At 47.5% G+C, this 14,112-nt stretch overlaps 1 protein-coding gene across 3 annotated transcripts in view; it reads left to right on the top strand.

Moving 5' to 3' along the window:
- The first annotated feature begins 538 nt into the window (after positions 1–538).
- The window catches only part of FYN (FYN proto-oncogene, Src family tyrosine kinase), a 198,650-nt gene continuing 185,076 nt past the window's right edge, over positions 539–14,112 (top strand). For 2 of the 3 annotated variants that reach the window (XM_057738235.1, XM_057738230.1), the window contains exon 1: positions 539–676. The gene's annotated coding sequence lies outside the window, so the exon portion shown is untranslated. The remainder of the gene's footprint in view (positions 677–14,112) is intronic. The other variant, XM_057738231.1, reaches the window with a different exon arrangement.

Raw genomic sequence — 14,112 nt, 5'->3', positions numbered from 1 at the left:
CACTGCACGCACGCCAGGATGCCCTGTGCCACAGGAACTCTCCACCCACTCGGTGGCCCCACCCATCGCCGCCCCGCCCCCGCGCCAATCACCAATGGTCGCCTCCCGCTGCTCCAGAGGGGCCCGTTGATAGGGCAGCGAAGCCTGCCACTCTCGTGGTGCGGCCCGCCCCCTCCTCACTCCCCGCTGGGGCTGGAGGGGCTGGAGCATCCCCGCGAGTAGCTGCGAGCAGCCGCGGCAGCGGCGGCGCGTCGTTGCAGTTGCGCCATCTGTCAGGAGCGGAGCCGGCGGGGAGGGGGCTGCCGCGGGAGGGGTCGCCGCGAGCCGAAGGCCGCCGAGACCCGCCCGCCGACCGTCCGCGGGAGCAGAGGAGAGGCTGCGCTCGGAGCCGCGCGTCCCCCGCCGCCCGGGCGCGCGGCGCTTCACCCCGCGCACTGAGGGCTCTCCGGGCTCACACAAAGCCGCCGCCCGCGCCGCACTGCCCGGCGGTCGCCGCCCGCGCCTGGGAGGGATCCGGCCGCCGGGCCGGGGACACCCGGCGCCGCCCCCTGGGCGCTCTCAGAAGGCCCGCCGGCTCCCGGGCCCACCGAGGAACCACCGGAGCCTCTTCGGCCGCGCCGGAGGAGGGCGGGGAGAGGACCATGTGAATGGGCTCCGGAGCTTGAGCGCCGCGCAGGTAAGCGGCCGCGGATGCGCCGCGGGGCCGTGGGGATGCTGCGGAGATGCCGGCCGCTGGCCGCCGGCCGCCGGCGCCCCCGCGCAGCGCCGCCCCCGCCGCGGGGCCCGGCGCTGCAGTCTCTTGGCCACCGCCGTCTCCGCGGCGCCCCGCGGGGCTGCCGGGGAGTTGGCCCCGCTCGGCGTCTTCCTGTGGTTGCGCCGGAGGACACCTCTGCGGGGTGCGGCCGCGCGGTAGCGCGGGGATGGGGGGCCCATTTCCTCGCCCGCGAGCGGGAGCGGAGTGTGAATAGAAATTGGCTTGGGGGCTCGGCTGGCCCAGACTCCGCCTCCGCCCTCTTTTCGGGGCCCCCCGCGGGGACCCGGGCTGTGTGTGTTGTTTTAATGTCAGGGATGATGTAATCACTTAATAATTGATGCCCGTGCTGCTTCCCTCCCCACCCCACTCCACCCCTGCCCCACTCCTCCACCTCTCGGCCTCCTTCTCCTGCGGCCGTCGTCTTCCCCAACGCATCCTTCTGCCTATTTCTGGCACCTCCCTTGCACTTCCCCCATCCTCCCCTCCACTCTTCCTGTGCCACCACCCACCCTTCCCCAGTCCCCAGTGCTGGAGCCTTAGCTCCTCTTCCTCTGACAGCGCCCCCCGCCCCGCTCCCTCAGGCTCCTTTCTCCTCCCTGCCCTGCTCGCTGGATTTCCTCTGTACTTCCCTAGATCGATGACTGTTTTTGTTTGGTCGCCTCCCCTCTCTTATCTCTGCGGCCACAGGCGGAGGGGACTGAGCCAGAAAGAGGCCACCGAGCTTGGGCCCAGGCGGAGATTTGCTGGGACTGAGTGAGAAGAGGGATAATAAAATCACCCTTCTTGCCCCTCCTCCCCCCAATAAATCACACAGACTCGCCGGGTGTGTGTGTGTGACACAAAGAGCCCTTTCAGTGCACAGAGAGGAGACGCACAAAGTACCCAAGGATGGGCGCGATGCTTCTTGTTTCTCTTCCCTGGGGCTTCCCTTTTTCTCAGATAAAGCAGTTGATCTTCTCTCTGAGAGTCTTTCCTGCCACATTTACCAAAAAATAAAAGGCCCCTGATGCAGGGTGGCAGGTGCTGGCATTTTGCTGTATTCATGGACCGGTAGTGTTGACTGGCAGCTGCAGTATTTCTTAGATTTAAGGGGGAAATGATTTCAGCTGTCTGAAGAGTTGCTTTACTTTCAAGGTAGCACCCTCCCGCACCCAGTTTTAACCCCCTTTCATTGCAGGGGGTAGGATAAGTTGGTGTGGGGGAAGAAGAATTTTGTTTCTGAAAGAGGGTTACATCTGTGTTTGCTAGGAGTGAGGCAGCCTAACTTGCTTCTTCTCTCAAGTCTGAGGAGTACTGAAGTCTTTTGAAATGAAGTCTTGTCTGCCCAGTGATTGTTGTTTTACCCTTATATTTAAACAAGCTCCTGGGGACATTGCTAACACAGCATTAAATTGGTATTTGGAAGACCACGGGCGACTGTGTCTCTTCCCTGCTTCAGGGTAGCCTTTAGACACCCACATCCTTCCTCTCACCACCAAGCGACTGCAATACTTTCCACCCTTTGTGCTCTTTTTCCCAAGTCCCTGCCCCATGGGTACTGTGCTTTCAGATGAAGGGACTCACAGATTTTTGGAGGAAGTGGTTTTGTTAACTATCTCAGGTTTTGGAGGCACTTAGCTATGAGTGAAGGATGTAGAGAATCTTCTGACTGATCTCTTAAACCATCTGCTTGATGTTCCTCTTAAAGAGGAAATGTAAATGTAAACCTGGGGGCTTAATGTTCCATTTTGTAAGCCAGTGACTATTACATGCTTAATCAATAATGTCAAAACTTAGATTGATTCCTAAGAGCATGGCTCTTTGACTATTATAAGTAATAGAACTGTCTCAAGTTCTTCAAGAATTTTATTAGAAAAGAGTTGTTATGGTTCATTAAACATTTACTTGTGCACTTTCTAAGGACATTCATCTTGGAACTTTTTATATTAAAAAAGGCAAAAGGGTTAATGAGTGTACTGTAAAAAAAAAAAAAAAAAAAAAAAAAAAACATTGTTTGTTGGATGCCAGACCCAGGAAAGAAAGTCGGTGCACAATAAACTCTCACTCTGTTGACCAAGTTCAAGAGAATGATGAGGCTGAATGTGAACAAACGCATACTTTGCTTTCTGCACTTTTATTCTATGCTTTCTCCCAGGTCTGGAATCTCCAACCCAACCTGATTTTCTTGGGTCTTGTTAAACCTAGGGCCCAGCTCAGAAGTCTTCTACTCTGGGATGCTTTCTCCATCCTTTCCCCTTCAAACAAGTCACCATGCCTCCAATTTTGTTTTCACACTTCAGCAGCTGGCATTATGGTTGGCATGTGTCTATTTCCATCATTAGTTGAGCAGCACATTGAAAGAAGGAACCTGGTCTTATTTACCTTGTTTCAACAAACTTGAGTTAGGTCTTTAGTATGTGCTAAGCACCTGGATTAATTAGGCTAATGTTAGCGGCTGTAACAAATAGGCCTGCAAAAATATAATGGCTCAAAAGCAATAGACACTTATTATTCCTCATGTACTAGTTCAAAGTGGGTATTTCTGATCAGTGGGTGGCTTTTCTTCATGCAGTGATCCTGGGCCCCAAGTTCCACCATCCCATAGCGCTCCATTGTAACTGGCTTTCAGCTGGCAGAACGACAAAAGAGGGAGAAGAGGGGATGCACCCACTTTTTAAATGCCTAGGCCTGAAATGACACCCGTCACTTCTACTTACATCCTTTACTTGAAGGCTAGTTATATGGCCATGTTAAACGGCAAGGGAGCCTGAGAAATATAGATAAGTCATGTAACCAGAAAAAAAGGTCAAGAAGAAGTGTTTTGGGGGCCAGCAGCTTTGCCATATGCTGCCGCTCAGCAAGGCGTAGTCATTGCCCTCAAGGCCTTTGTAGGCTGATAAGAATTAAATGGAAACCTAGAGCCTATACACAATATTGTCTTTGTTCTTTTGATTTTATAAGTTCATATCTTCTCATTTTAAACGTGTTTCCAAAAACCTTGCTTTTTGTTAGTTCTAGTGACCATTTCCCACCCAGTAATTCCCTTTAATACAGTGATCTGGTGGCTCCTGTGCTGACTTTGATGTGGCCCTCCAGTAGCACCTTAGTTGGCCTAGATTTTATCTGCTGATTTTATAGACTCCCCAAATGGCTAGGAGGGCCTTTAGAAATCACGGTCCTACCTTCTCTGATTGGAAGAGGAAATCAAATAGACTCCAGAGGAGAAATTTCTTCTCATTTCTTGCCAGGCTGTGTTCATGGAAAGCGAGCCTCACCTGCCCAGCTCTTCAGTCCTGCCTTGGTCCCCTCCATCCCACACATGCCCTGAGTGGGTGACTGAGCCTGCACCTTCCACAGAGTTAAGTGAGCTCCCAGACCTCCAGAAGCGGGGTGAACTGCTCATGTTTTGGATAGTCCCTGTTCTCCACAGGCCTCCCCAGAAGCAATTGTGTCCGTACTAGTCATCATACTTAGTAATGCACATATTTGTGCTATAAACAGTTCATTATATTCATCTGTTTTGCAAACATTAGCCCAGTGTGTTATTGTGTGCAAGGCACTGGGAGATAGGATTGTGAAAATGAATACTTCTGCTGTCCTTGCTGTTCAGGAGCTTAGTCTGCTAGAGGAGATAAAAATAGTACATAATAGCTAATTTTATTGAGCACTTACTGTGTGTCAAGCACTGTTTAAGCTCTAATCTGAACAATAATGGTACGAATACCTGAAACTAATATAATATTGTAAGTCAGTTATACTTCAATGAAAAGAAACCAATAATGATATGAAGCAGTTTGACGTATCATCCCCATTTTACAGATGGGAAGTTGAAGCAAGGGAGGTGAAATAACTAACTCAAGATCATACACAGCTAGTAAGTGGTAGAGTCAGGATTCAGGCCCAGTTAGTTTGGGTTCAAAGCCCTTGTTCTTAGCCACAAGGCAATGTGCAAAAGAATACATATGGATATAATGATGATGTTGATTAAAATGTGTTACATGCCACAAAGGGGGGTGGCATAAATGCTTTGGAAATTGATACGTTTGGTTGTTGGGAAATACAAGTTTATGTTTAAATAAAAAATAAAATGTCCATTCCTACCGCCATTCTTTCCATTTTAGACCCTCATTTATTGCTCACCTAGGACATTAAAAAATAAGTTAAATTTTAAAATGGGAAAGCAAAGCATGTTGATACTGGAACTACTTTTACTCTCTGTGATTCTTTATTTTAAGCTGGGTCCTTCTGTGGCCACAGATAGGTCTGTGAGAGTTTGTGAATCGTCCTATATATTTACTCATCCAGCAACTTTCATTTATTATATCTGGCATCTGCCAGACATTGAACTAGATGCTTCAGGCACAGAAAGTTGTAATCTTGGCCCAAGGAACTGCATGAAGAAGTCTCTGACCACTGTGATAACTGCCATCATTCTAGGGTCTGCAAGGGAGCATGAACTCCACAGAGCGGTGGGAGATTGGGGTGGCGAGGCAGAGAAGGCCAGAGGAGGAATTGGTTGGGTGAGTGTTGTGGTAAGCCCATTGGCCCAGAAGGAGCAGCCCAGAAAGCAGGTGCACAGACTTTTTAGGAAACTACAAGTAGTCCAGGGTGGGTAGGGATGGTAGAACGATGGACAGAGAGAGAAGATGGGGCTGGTGGGAAAATTTAGAACGTTCTTAAAAGTACTGTGTCAGGAATGCCATTTAAGAGTTGTGAGTGGAGATGCTGCTTTAGTCTGATTTGTTTTTTAAAGATCCATCTGGTCACGGTGTGGGCTGTAGGCCAGAGGTGGTCAAGACCGATGCAGGGAAGGCAGTTATGGAAACTCAGATGAGCCGTAGGTGAAGTGCTGCACGGAAGTGGGGATGGAGCAAAAGACACAGAGTAAGAGAGGGTGAGACAGTATATTGCTGGAGGGGAGAAGCAGAAGGGAGGTCCTTGGGAAGTAGGTGGAGAAAGACATGCAGGCAAGCAATGCAATAAGTACAGCAGGTATTTAAATGATGACTTTATACGGACGCTTTGGACTTTCCAGTCAAAGTATCTTGTAAGCAGTTGAATAGATGGGTCTGGATTGAGGAGTTGGACTCAAATATAAATCTATTAGCAGCACATTACAAAATACTAGGATCCATGGTTGTGGGCAGTATCACTCAGGAAGAGTGTGTAGAGTAGAAGAGCAGACAGGACTGAAGGAGAGCCAGGAAGCAGAGGAGGAAGAGGACCCCAGGCCCTGAATGGGAGAGGTGCAGCCAGAGTATTGGGTGGGCCCTGGGAGAGAGGAGACCCTGATCCCCAGGAGGGGAGGGCTATGCCCCAGAGGTTAAGCAAGATTAAGACCAAAAAGTGCAGTTGGGTTTTGTACCCAGCCAGAGCAGCGTGAGGGTAGAAATCTAAAACTCCGCTGCTCCCCAGACCAAGGTAGAAACATGTAGCAAAACCCACAGAGCAAGAACCATAAGGGACTTAGAGATCATGTAGTCCAACACGTCCATTTTACTTATGAGGAAAAATGAGGCCCGGAGTGGCTAAGTGCCAGAGTGGCAGTTACCACTTAAAGCCAGGTTTCAACCCTTTCAACCCAGGTGAGGGTTGTGGTCAGGAGCATGGACTCAGGGTATGGTCCTGGTCTGACCCTTCCAGCTGTGTGATCTGGGCCCAGTTACCTAATCTCTCTGTGTCTCCCTTTCTCCACCTTTAAAATGGAGGTAATAGTTCCTACCTCAAAGGTTTGCTGTGAGGAGTCAATAATTAATACATGTAAAGCACTCGGAATAGTACCCCACACATAGCAAAGCTGTGTGTTTGCTGCTGTTGTTCATGAGTATATATGTGTAGGTACATGTATGTACACGTAACATATGTACTCTGACACATATATCCCTTAGAGAAGGGAGGATGAAAATGTATTATGTGCAGAAAAGGACATTTTGAATATTTTAGAAAGAGATGTGGGTGATTCTCAGTTCTGAATCAAGAATTATTGGAAAACATAGGAAATTAGTTGAAATAATATGGTGGAAAATAGCATTTTTAGCAAGTCTTCTTAAGAAATGCCAGAACCATTTTTTATTCTTGAGAATAGAAAACATAAAAGTACTTTGAAGTTAGCCCCATAAAAAGATTTCTTTGTTTTAGTCAGTTAACCAGAATTTTAACCTCTTTACAGTGTGTATCCCTTGAGTTTGACTTCAGAATGTCATCATGACTTTCCAAAGGTAGAATAAACTACAGAATAGGAAAAAGCCCCATGAGTAAATGACTTTCATGCACTTGGTTCCTATGAAAAAAGGGTGATTTGGGTTATTTAGAGAAATGTAATTTTTTTTCAGTGTTTCTAGTTGAGCAAATCTAATTTTTAGCTACTAAACCACATGAGAACCCAGAACAGTATTATCCAAATGGACTTGGGTGACATGTAGTTCAGACGACTTCAGAGTAAGCGGCACTCTGGACTTGATTAGAACACAGTAATCCTGGAAGGATATAAATTGAACTGGATTTATGGTCTAATAAAAACGTGGGAAGAAAAGATAATGCTTACTGACTCATGAAACTTTAACAACGTTTGTAAGACTCTGTGTTGTTGTAATATTTGGATGAGAGCGTTTTCCCATTCGTCTCGGTCTGCTTCCAGAATGACCTGCATCGTGCCTCGCTCAGGGCATGAAGCAGACTCGAGTCCTGTCACTGGGTCTTCGCTGGGTGCAGAGATGAGCACGTGTTCTGCCCCGTCCACCCACGACCTCAGGCAACACCCACTGGTTTGAGCAAATGTGCATTGAGCACCCATTAACTGTAGGTTTGGGGGAGAAAAAAATAAGGTGTGGGCAACTCTTAGCTGATTTCAATTCAGAAGGCTTTTTCTGAAGACTACTTTTTTCTGATCTGTTTTCTCTTCTATGATGGTGTAAAAAGGAAATAGCCTGCCACAGCCATTCACCCCTCCTTAAATACGCCAGAAGAATAATCATACCTACCTTTATTATTGAATCCCAGAGGCCTTAAGTGGTTTTTATACAATAATTTACTTAGTCATAGTAACTTGATGAGGCAGGTATTACCCCACTGGTCAAATGGGGAGATCGAGGCTCAGAAAGGTAAAGTAACTTACCCATTGTCACACAGCTAGTTACCAGAGAAGCCAGGTGTGTCTGGCTCCTAAACTCGCACCTGCTTTCCTCCAAAGCTGTGGTTCTGCATTCCCTGCGTACTTTCAAGCCTCCTTGCCTTTGCCTTGCAGTTACTTCTAGGTTAGGTTTTGGGGGATAGAAAGGCACCTTTGCCCCCAGGGAAGCCCCACTCCTTCTGATGGCTCCACTCAAGACTTACCGTCTGGGAAGCCCCACTTTGGTCCCTGTCTCTGGGCTCCCATGGCACTTGGTTACCACCTCATCACAGCCTGACTTATACAGCAGAATGGAGTCAGCTGGGTCAGACAGTGGGAAGATACTGGTCTTTGTCCCTAACTTGGAAGCTCTTTGGAAGTCAGGGACTGTGTCTTATTGTTGTTGATTTGCCAGCTCAACACCCAGCACTATTCTAGGCGGAATAATACTGTTGTTATTATTCCCATGTGACAGGTGGGGAAACAGGCCTAGAAGGGAAGTGATTTGCTCAGAGTCACACAACTAGTAAGCAGAGCTAGGTTCTGAACCCAGCAGTCAGTCGGGCTCCAGAATCAATGCTCTTAACACTAAATCTGTTCCATCTCTCAAACGAGATTATAAACCATGAGGCTAGAGGCAGTGCCCACCACCTCCTAGCCCAGTACCTCACAGTCCACACACAGTAAAGCCCAGCCCTCTTGTTTCTTCCATCCACCCTGGCAGAAAGACAAACAGGATGTGTCTAACCAGACTTTATCTCATGATAAGGAAAGAGCTTTGGGGCCATGGTTGCATGACTGTCCTCTGAGGATCTTAGAGAATGCATAGCCCCAGGCCTGGTTCTGACTCCGTAGGTACGGGGTGGACAGTGTTGAACACTGACTTCTTTTCTGTATATGAGGATGGCCCTGAGGTTGGAGCCGTCAGGGAGGCAGCTTCTGAAAGATAAGGAATGAAGAAGCATAGTGACTCTCAGCCACACTGGTGGGAGCTGGCTGTTGGAGCAGTAAAAAATCATCACCCAGCCGGAGCCAGAGGGAACTGAGCCCAAGGAAGGCTGGGGATCAGAAATCCGTCACAGAAAGACCTCTTACCTTGTATTTTTAAGATTTCTAAGTACCTGCTCCTTTTGAATGTGCTGGTGGGATTTCATCGGATGGATTCAAACACTTTCATTTTCTGCAGAGCTTCCATCTTTGAGGTACCCCAAAATAGTAGGCTTTTCATGGAGTTGTGTAAGGATTCCATCTGCTTTATATTGAAAAGTAGGGCTTTAATGGAAAATTAAAAATGAGTCAGATCGCCTTTCCCACAACAAAGCCCCAGGGCACTTTTCCCAATCCTTTCTTCTTTTAATCCCCAGAAAAAGTTACTGAATCTGTATTTCTGTGAAATTTAGCCCAATTTAAATTCTACTGCAAAGGCAAATAAACACCACCGAGTTCCTTCATTTCCACACATTGTAGTATCTGTTTGGAAGCAATAACAATTTCCAGTGTTGTCACTTGTAAAATTTGATTTTTATTTCAATTTCAATTTTATTCCAGAAAGTATGTGGTATGTTGCCCGTAGCTAGGCACACGCGTGCAAAGATATTTGAAAAGCACTGATTTCCGTTAAGGTTTGTCTTGTTTGTGCTCAGAGTTTGGAGGGGTTCACCTTTTTATTGTCTAGTTTATTGTCTGACCTCCTAGAAATACAGACAGCCCCTCATCATTTTCAGATACAGGGGCTGAGTTGTCAGTGAACTCACACTGTCATTCTGTATCTTTTATCACCATCTCCTGCTTGAAAATGCCAGTTCTGTGGCTGTGCTCTCTGTGTGCCTCTGCCCAGTCGATATTCTCTTGATATGGTATGCCCTTCAGGCTCTCCCGTGGTTTGCAAATGATTCCAGCTGCTTCGCTCCTGGGCTTTCTAGCTGGCATTGAGGAGGTGTTACTCCATGTCAAAATGTGTGTGCTGGCTGATGAGACACTGGTTGGTGTGCCTCATCCCTTTACTAACAGCCCAGTGAATGCAAGAAGGGCCCATCCTTTAGCCTGGGGTTCAGCACCTTCCCCCATCTCCACCTTCTGAGGCCTCCCTGGCCCGCCTCATGCACCCCCCACGCTAACACTCGACTTCACCAGGTGTCAACCTGCCATCTCATTAGTGCGGAATATGTGTCCTGGCCTTTGCTCTCCTTTTCTGGACTACCCAGCCCTTCCTTTCCCTGAGAACTCTATCCATTTCTCAAGGCCCAGCTGGAATCCCAGCCCTGGGCAGCTTCCCCTCGTCTCCTCATTCTCTTGCATTGAACATGTGTGCCTCTCAGCTGCCTGCTAAGAAATGATGCCTGTGTTGTTAGTTAAATCCTGATATGAGGAATCCCAGGAGCAGAGAATTTTTGTGACTTGCCCAAGGTCATACATCCAGTTCCTCATTTAGTTCAGACTAGAATCCAGGTCTCCTGGAAATCTGTATATGTGGGTCCTGACCTATTAGGAGACCATTGGCCTCATATGTGCAAAAATGTTGGGCTTTTTTTTTTTTGTCCCCTCGCAGTTTGTAGCACACTGTCATTCATGGTGTAGCCACTCAGCAGGTGTTTATTCAGATAGGCCCTGGCGGCAGGGCGCTGGAATATGTAGCTGGTTTCCTGGCCATCTGTGAGGCTTGGCTGGCATCTCCTTGGACACTGAGCTTCTGTAGTTCCTGAGAGCACCAGATTCACTCGCTGTGGACCCATGTGATTAAGGTTCGGGGATTGTCCTATACTGTCCTAGGAACCACCATTATCTTCTAAGAATGATATGTGTTTGAAGCTCTTTTGTCCATAATCTTGAGCTTTTGTTAAAAATTTAGTGTGGTCAGGACAACAGTTACTTCTTTGCCCTCTGTCATCAGGTTTTCATTAACAAGATTTTCACTAAAAACAATAGGAAGTTACCAATAGTACACGATGACGTCCAAGACCAGGGAGAAGTGCAGAATGTTTCAGAACCTGGAGGGAACTGGAAAAATACGACAGTGCGTGATAGAAGAGGGAAGAGTGGCAGTGTGGACCGCCAGTGTTGTGCCTGGAAGTCTGTGGACCTGGGGAAATGGCAGGAGGCAGGCTCACCTACTAGGCCCCTACCCATGGCTGGACCTCACACAGCAGCGTTTAGCTGAGTCCCTCAGCCACATGACACCCAGCTGTGGCTGGGAGGGTGCCTTCCTCTCCAAGCATTCATTTCGTTCACTTGGCATATCTGGAGAATCTTAAGCCCGGACTTGAGGTCCTACAGAGTAATAATTTAACACTATATCCCACCCACAGCCTCTGTGTATCCTTCAAAAGAGTGATTGACAGTAAACCTTATAAAATGTTTTCCATGGTTGTGGGGAGGGACTACTTTTGTCATTTCTGTCACAAAAGGCACAACAGCACGACAGGCAATGTTTGTCAGCCCCTCATTAAGAGTCTTCTCAGCTCCCTGTGAAAAGCCTCATTAATGGCTTCCCCTGCCTAGCCCTCACCTGGGTGCCAGGTTTAATGTATCCGAGGGATGGAGAGCGTTAAAAGTGCTTTCTGTGGATGTCCAGCAACTGCTGCATCAAAGAGGGGGAAGGGGCAGACCTCATGCTTCACTGTTGTTTGAAATGCCATTATGGTCTTTGGAAAGCGGTTGTGAACTTTTTTTCCTTTCTTCACCATGTGCTATGATTTCAACGCTTTTCCTCCGCCCCCCTACTGCCACAACCACCACCTTAAATGTGGGGGATCACACGCCACTAACATAATGCACTTTCCCCTTGGCCAGCGTATAATGTCACCACTTCATGTATTTATCCAGTTTGTTCATGTTCAGTCACTTTGGTACATGTCAGTGTCAATATTGTCCATTTTCAGTAGCAAGCTTCTAGAAGGCTGAAAGCGCACCTCCTTTAATTTGCTTTGTGCAGTGTAACACTGCACTGAATTGTGCATTTATTAAATGCCTGTTGATTAGGATTCTAAGCTTCCAAGTTGGGAGGTCTTCCAAGTGTTCTCAGTACTTCTGGAATGAGATGCATCTTGCGTAAATTGTCTTCTTGTAGATAACACATCAGGTCCTCTGCATTGGTAGATCCTCAGAGTCGTGGGTTAGAATCCAGATTTTGGTTGCACGTAATGTTTTAGGTTCTAACTTATGTTTCACCTCCTTGGGTGGAAAATGCAATGATCCCAGCTTCTAATTCGGTCAGCAGGCTAGGGCCAAAGCATAGATAATATGCCACACCACACCCTTCTCTTCCTAGAAGTGTGGTTGATCATGTAATTCCCAGTGTCTTATGGTTATTATTTCAACAGATTCTTGATTTCAGATTGCTGAGAGTTGGCGGTAGTTCTCTAAGGAGCCGAGAATTGCTCAGTGAAGGCAGGTGAGGTGTGGCTGGAAAGAACCCATAAGGACTACAGTGTCATGAGCAGAACCACATGCCTCTGTGGGTGTGGAAGCTCCCGGGACGTTCCGGTTAGTTTATACCTAAGTGTAACACAAGGAAGATTGGCGCTTGGAAAAACTGGAGCCCCACACATTCTCTGATTGTATCTCGGCCCAACTATGCCACACGGAGAAGAGTCCAGTGTGGCGAAGTGTAGAGAGTCCCCAGTGTGGGGGGGCCTGAGGGGAGCCCCAAGGCCGTCCCTGCTCTCACACCCCTGGCGTGTGACAGAGGCTCTGTTTCCAGGGGATGTAGCACCCCAGCCTCCGCCCCCACAATGATGCGCTCACGCACTTAAGATGCAGAACAGTCACTGTGGGAGGAGCCTTGTTCGTGCTCCCCACCAGGACATTCAGCTGGGCTCTTGGTGCCTCCTGGATGAGCGGGAACGTGCAGAAGTGACCACTGAAAAGGGGGATGTTGGTGAGGCTGGAGAGAGAGGGGTAATGGATGAAAGAGGATCAACAAAGAGTTGGTGGGGGCAAAATCATGTCAAGTATAGAAGGAGCCCTTGTATTAGTTCCTGTGGCTGCTGTGACAACTGACCGTGCACCGGGTGGCTTAAAACAACAGAAAATTTCCTCTCACAGTTCTGGAGGCCAGAAGTCTTGAAATTAAGGTGTCAGCAGGGTTGGTTCCTTCTGGAGGCTCTGAGGAATACTCTGTTCCGTGTCTCTTTCCTAGCTTCTGGTGGCTGCCAGCAACCCTTGGCTTTCCTTGGCTTCTAGACCCATCAGTTCAATTTCCGCCTTCATCTTCACACAGCATTCTCCTCTGCGTGTCTTTACGTGGCCTTCTCTTATATGGACACTTGTCACTGGATTTAGGTCCCACCCTAATATAAGATAATCTCATCTCGAGATCCTTAACTACATCTGCAAAGATCCTTTTTCCATATAAGTTCACATTCCCAGGTTCCAGGTGGACATATTTTGGGGGGGCCACCATTCAACCCACTGTAGCCCTCAAAGGGGTAAAAATTAGCAGTAACTCGGAGGGAGAAAGAACAGATGAGAAAGACATTTGTGAGTCTGAATGCCTACTAAAGGGTAAGCATAGTACTTTATATGTGTGATTTTAAATTATTGCTGCAAGATGGGTGAAGATAACAGTGAAGTTTTTATGTGAAAAGAAGTTCAAAGGCATGGAGTGCCTCGAAACTTTTCAGTAAAATTGGAGGCTGAGCCATCATTCGAGGTTGGAAGATTTGGAGATGGGAGGGAGACTTGGAGAATATAGAAAAAGCCCAAAAGCCAGGAAAATATAGGATAATGTGTTAATAGACAGATAAAAAGTATTACAGAGAAATAGGCCCCTTTGTAATTTGTAAGTATTTTTAATGGGTCCCTTTAGCCCAGTTTTGTGACTTTGCTTGGTAGTACTTGTCACTTTGGAATGGAAAATATGACCTTGTGGTGATGCAGAGTTGAGAGCTGGTTTAAAGAGTCAAATGAGGAGGATGTTCTAAGAGATTAAAGAAAGCGTCAGTTGAATTAGCAGAAAGTAGGGTTCAGGCTGGATAGGAGAATGAGCGGGAATTGGGATGATTGGATAAGACAGGGAAGGGTCTGAGGTTTTAGGGATGTGATGGGTGAACACAGCGGATACGGAGAAGGAGAGGCAAAAGTGAGAAGGCTCTGGGGAAGAAGAAATCCAGGAGGTGGAGAGTTCCAAATGATGCTGAACAAGGTGGCTTCCTGTTGACTGGATCCATTCAATAGTAGAGTAGAGATTAAGGACAATAATCCTTATATAAAGAATTCAAGAAAATGAAAGCCATAGTCCCCTTTTTGCCCTTGGTTCAAATTATGTATAAAT

Source organism: Hippopotamus amphibius, chromosome 6 (genome assembly GCF_030028045.1).
Source record: "Hippopotamus amphibius kiboko isolate mHipAmp2 chromosome 6, mHipAmp2.hap2, whole genome shotgun sequence".
Taxonomy (NCBI): Eukaryota; Metazoa; Chordata; class Mammalia; order Artiodactyla; family Hippopotamidae; genus Hippopotamus; species Hippopotamus amphibius.
This window is presented reverse-complemented; position numbering and strand designations above follow the sequence as displayed.